Source organism: Pteropus alecto, unplaced genomic scaffold (genome assembly GCF_000325575.1).
Source record: "Pteropus alecto unplaced genomic scaffold, ASM32557v1 scaffold86, whole genome shotgun sequence".
Classification (NCBI taxonomy): domain Eukaryota; kingdom Metazoa; phylum Chordata; class Mammalia; order Chiroptera; family Pteropodidae; genus Pteropus; species Pteropus alecto.
In genome coordinates this window covers 33047221-33053231 of record NW_006442109.1, presented here as the reverse complement: position 1 = coordinate 33053231, position 6011 = coordinate 33047221, and the positions used below count along the sequence as shown (strand labels likewise).

The 6011-nt window shown below is 41.3% G+C and overlaps 1 pseudogene; it reads right to left on the bottom strand.

The window, feature by feature from the left end:
- Window positions 1–4379: 4379 nt before the first annotated feature.
- LOC112469691 lies at window positions 4380–4498 on the bottom strand (annotated as a pseudogene).
- Between the last annotated feature and the right edge of the window lie 1513 nt (window positions 4499–6011).

The following is a 6011-nucleotide window of genomic DNA, read 5'->3' as shown; positions in this document are numbered from 1 at the left end:
TTTTTTAAGGTCCCTGAAAATTAACTTTAGTTTCCCACAAGGTGAACTGTTGCTTTCTGATGAAGCCTCACACTCCCAATGAGCTTGTGAAAATATTTCACACAAAAATAGACTCATGCTTAGTGTGTGAGACTCAAGTGTTTTCATGCACTTAGCCTTAAATTGCTCCTGGTTTTTCTCTTTGCTTACAAGGTGCACTTAATCATTTCTGAATCTTTCCAAAGAATTCTTTGTGTCGATTCCTACTGTTTTTGTTTGTTTGTTTGTTTGTTTTTGTTTTACAATGTTTTTTAATACTCATCATAGTTAGGTTTGGTGAACTTACTGAAAACTACAAAGTGGCTCTCTCCTCCTTCCTCATTTTGGGTGGGATGATAAAGGATGGTCAGAAACGATGAGAACACACTGCACTGAAAGGATTCACTGCACAGTAAATGGAAGGATGCGCAACTCCCTTATTCTTCCTCTAAAGGCTAAATTACTTAAGGGCCAGTCCTGGGAGACTGGCATCAATGAATCTCGAATGAAGCCTCAAGTCCACCTCAAGGTGGGCCTTCGGGGTACCTGCCATGTTGCTCAGTCTCCAAATAGTCCTTTAAAGACAGGGTGGTCCTGAGATGGGTCCTTGAACAGCTCTCATGGGCTAACTTTGATTATTTCTAAACTTAAGAACCAATTCACCAAAGAGAAAATTATAGAACCAATTGTAATCATCACTCTGCTATAGCCTTTCTGGGTGCCTTAGACTACCTTCAGGATTACTGGTAGAGAACATTGTCCCCTTTGCAAGTTAGGAGGTTAAGAACAACAAGGAGGTTACTTATGGATATTCTATTTTCTGGCCTAACATATATTCATTCATTCATTCATTGTAGGTAAATTAAAGCTGCCTATGAATGAGGTGATGGGAACACTTATGTATGAACAAGAGGCATTTTGGGAGAAAATATATACACACAAATATTTACAAAATGAAGTAGAAAAGGAATAATAATAATAAATAATAGCCAGCATTACATAGCATCTTATATACCTGGCACAGTGTGTATGTGTGTGTGTGTGTGTGTGTGTTATTGTGGTAAAATGAAATTTACCATTGTAGTCATTTTTAAGTGTAGCATTATGTACATTCACACTGTTGTACAGCCATCGCCACCAACCATCTCCAGAACTTTCCATCTTCCCAAACTGAAACTCTGTACCCATTAAACAATGACCCCCATCCTCCTTCCCTCAATACCTGGCAACTACCATTATACTCTCTGACTTTCTGTCTCTATGATTTTGACTACTCTAGGTACCTCATAAAAAGGGAATCATTCAACATTTGTTCTTTCGTAAAGTTGTAAGCACTCCGGTGTATTAACTCATTTTATCATAATACTAGTTCTGTGAAGTAAGTAACATTGTCATCCCCATTTTACAGATGAGGAAACTGAAATACAAATGGGCTAGTGAGAAGCGGAAAGTGAATGTTCAGTGAGATCAGAGAAAGGAAAGATCTCCCTTAATTTGGTTCTCTGTCCCCAGGGGTGCATGGGTCACTTGAAGCAAACAATCCTCTTGTTGGAGGCCCACCCCGGCACCTGCCAGCCCCATCTCCATTTCTACATAAAGTCTGAGCAGCTGGACAGGGCACGTCTGCAGAAGACAGAGGGAATGTGTGGAATGAGTTAAGTGTCCTTTGTTCCGCCCCCACCCCCCTCTCCACCCCACCCACACAGTGCAGGCTGAGCTGTGACCGGGGCAGGATCTGAGCCAAAGGATTAATCTATCACAATGAGACATTCTATTTTAGGCGGGTGGCGAGAGCAGATGCCTGGTGCCTGCACACCGCAAAAGCAGCGCACACAGGGAGGCATCCACAGAGGCTCGCTTATACCAACGACTCTACTTGCAGCCTAATGAGGAGAAAAGAACTTGACAGAGGCAGGCAGTTCCCTGCTGACACCTTAGGAGTTTAAAAATAAAATTTGCTGGAGCCCAAGGAACTTTTTAGGTGGGCCCTTCTGAGAAACCCAATTTTCTTACCTAGATTATTTAAAATCTGCAAAAGCCACCTCAGTTACCTCATTTTCCTTGTAAAACCAACCCATCTTTACCTCTCTGGGAGCCCTCCCCCTCCCTACTGCTCCAATTCCACAGCCATCATAGTGAATTTTCTCCTAGATGCACAATGGGTGCCTGCCCCAGTCCAGACTCCAGATCTAAATTAGGAAAAGGAACTCAATTCACTGCTGCTGCCCCCAAGTCTTATTCCTTCTCAGGACTTTCAATGGCTAGAAGGCCTGGCTTTTTGATTTGAAGCAGCACTTCTGTGACCACACAGAGATTATGGCCTGTTACCTCCTCCCTCCCATAACCTTTGACAGTTTCCTCTCTTGTTTACATTGAGCCGGGACAGAGCAGCCTGGTGACTCACTCGGCAGTTACATTTCCAAGATATGTCAGAGAGGAGAGAAAAAAAAGAAACAAACAAACAAACAAACAAAAAACAGTAGTCAGACACTTTGGATTTAAAAGCCCAATTCTGAAATGCAATTGCATTTCAAATTAGTCTTGATCGTTTGACAAGTCCTTTATAGGTATCAGTCCCTTCCAGGCAGAGAGAAGCATAGTTTGGATCATGGAGAAGAACATTTCTGGTTTTATTAGAGGCTCAGTGAGTTTTACAACTCTAAATGTCTAACTAAGACAGAAGTTAAGACGTTTAGAGGGGGAAGTGCTTATCTCTGTTTTCGTGGTTATTTTTGCTGGTTTTAAAAGTCGTTGGGATTCTTTACCAGTGAATTTTCTAATCCTGCCAGTGTTTGCCTAACCCAGTTACTATTTAATGTTTTCCCCATTTCTATTTAGACTACCCATTTCTCTAAGATTCAGACTTTCTAAAGATTAGTCAGTCAGTGAGGATCTTTGGTCAGACTTATAGATCCCAGGATTGGGAGTTAGTATGGAAAGCTTCTCAAATGCTGTCAAGCACATATTTTATAGGTGCAAATGATACATAACTCAAAAGACCCAGAGCTTTTAGATACTAGTGAGACTTCAGTGCATGGAAACTTGGGGCCCTCCTGCTGCCCTCTACCTGCTGCCAACCTCCCAGGCCTTCTTATTCCGCTCATACAGAAAATGAGACACTGAGGAGGGACATCTCATCCAGTTGGGTGCTGAAGCACATTTGGTACTTTGATGACATATGAACAATCCAGGCCACAAAAGGATGACTGTTACGTGAACCAATAGCTGTGTTTCATGCCCGAGAAGACAGACATAATCCCCTCCTGCCTCGTTGGCTCTTAAAAAGATGCTTGTCTGCTACTAACATTCAGTCCTTCCTTTGGCCTTTAGCCGTTTCTCTGCTCCATCCCTCTCTGAGCTTTGGCTTCTCTTACAGATTCTACCCCACCCTCACCCCAGCACACAAAATCCCTTCTTATTTTCTAAAGCCATATTTGTTCATTGGAATAATAGAAAAAGGAGCTGACTATGCCTTAGAGATCAGTTAGTGCAGTGATTTTTAAACAGTGTTCATAGGGCCTTGGGATTCCTTGGTAGCGAGCAACAGAGGCTACTGAGTGTGTATGTATGTGTGAATGAGCAAGTGAGTACCCATGGTAGCAAGTATCTGGAAAAATAGAGGTTCCAAAAGTCCCTTATACACAGAGATTTATTTATCAGTTAGAACAAAATGCTGTTTTAGGTATTGGGGTACTTCATTGTTTGACAAAAAAGATTTTACTATTTGGAGGAAAGCATTTGAAAAAGACAGTGATCCCATTCCACCCCTGCGCTCAGGTGGAATTCCCATGCCTTTCTTCATCATTCTACACAGAAGAGATGTCTCCTGGTTCCAGGCCCAAATAATGAGGACAGAGCCTCATGATTCCATCTGGGCCAAGGTGAGTTATTGCCAAGAATAAACTGGCATCAGGGGATTCAAACTCTTTGCCTTCGAGCTCTGACATTCCAGTAAGAGCTGAGTTGGAGCTGCCACAGGGAAGCTCAGCAGTCTGAGGACAGTAAATACAGTCTGGCACTTGATTGGAACTAGAGTGTGGCTCAAAAATGATCTCAATGAATAAAACTTGGTAGCAGTTTTTTTTTAAACAAAAGTATGCATGGTGCTAAATCTTTTTGTATTAGGACTTGCATTTGGTTGCTGCGCACTTTGGGTTCCCAATAATCACCCAAGACTGCTCCAGTTGACATCTTTTCTTCAGAAAGAGTATTTTACCAGGAGCCTAGGTGCCTGTATATATGTTAATATACTTGTTTGTTTTTTTTTTTTTTTTTTTAGGTGAGGCAACCCTTGGTTGACCTCACAGATTACAAGGACCTTGTCATCTTACAATCCCTTATTATTATTTTTATTGTTTTTACGCCTGTAGCACCTGGTCTTCCTAGGTGGTCTCCCATCCAAGTACTAACCAGGCCCGACCCTGCTTAGCTTCCAAGATTAGATGGGATTGGGCTTGTTCAGGGTGGCATGGCGGTAGACAATATACCTGCTATTTTTAAGAGGAGGATGTCTGTGTTCTTCACTTAAAGTACCTCAAAGCAATGCACACAGAACCCAATGTAAAACTTCAATGAGAGCAAACGACAGTCGCTATGGAAGTTCCAGACTCACTCCAGATCTACAGAGGTTGTTAATGTGTGTAACTCAGAGTATGATCATAATAATATTATCAATGGAGGCTTTCTCTACATCGGATACAATGTTATATACTGTATGTTTAATCTTCACAACATCCCTATTAGAGTCTCTCACTATCCTCATTCTACAGAAGAGAACACTGATGTTAAAATTCAAGCAAAATGAACCTGACTCCGAAACTCATATTCTTAATCTCAATGCTATATATATATATATGTATATATATACACACAAACATATATATATACACATTCAATACACATATAAACCCATATTCTTAATCTCAATGCTATATATATATATGTATATATACACACACACACACACACACACATATATATATACACACATTCAATTGTAGATATACACTCACTGATCTTGATATTATATATATATATGTGTGTATACATATATACATATGTATACACCTCACTAAATGATGGTGACCAAGGTGAGGTACTATGAGAGAAAAGGAATTTTGTCTTGACTTAAACTTCTCTGGGCTTCTACTCTCTATAGCAACAGACTCCTTTCTCTACCAATAATAACATGATGAGCAGTGTGTGCTCAAGAGATTTATTTTGGGTCAACCTGTTCCTTGGCATGTCCTATTGAAATAGTCAAATACCTAAGGCATTGCTCAGACCCAGCTGCCAGTGCCTGCAGTCACTAATCCATAAAGGAAAGAGATCTCTCCCGACACAAGCTAGGAGAGACCCAAGCCAAATCAAGTAAAAAACAGGCGACTCAAGAAATATGAACGGCATCTGAATAGCTCATACATTCAGCTGCTGTGCATTGGACACATAATTGAGTACTGAGCTTTGGCATTTCCATGTGTCTCCTTCCCTTCCTCACACTCGTACCCTTCACCATCACCCCACCCCACCCCGCCCCGCCCCCACTATCAACCAGTTGTCTGGCAAACTGCTCTCCGGTTGGCTGGCCTCTCTCTCCATACTTACAAATAAATATGTGACTCTGAGTACACATTACATATAATTTCACTTAACATGAGAGAGTAGGCTTTATGATAGGGAACTAATGACCTTATCCCTTAGGAGGCGAAAGAAGGAACAGAGTGCACCTTCTCTTCTGCACAACAAATGTCTTAGTGTCAGGGCATTTATCCGGTGCTATAGGCAGTGAGTCACAAATTTTAAAGTGCACAAAAATTACCCAAAGATCTTATTAAAATGCAGAATTTGACTCACTAGGTGCATTTCTATCAAGCATCGAGGTAATGGCACTGGGCCTTGTCTGAGAACTGTACTTCAAATAGCAAAGGCCTAGAGTAAGAAGAAGGAAATAGGGATCAAAGGAATATGGGGAAAAGGAAGGGGAGAACAGACCT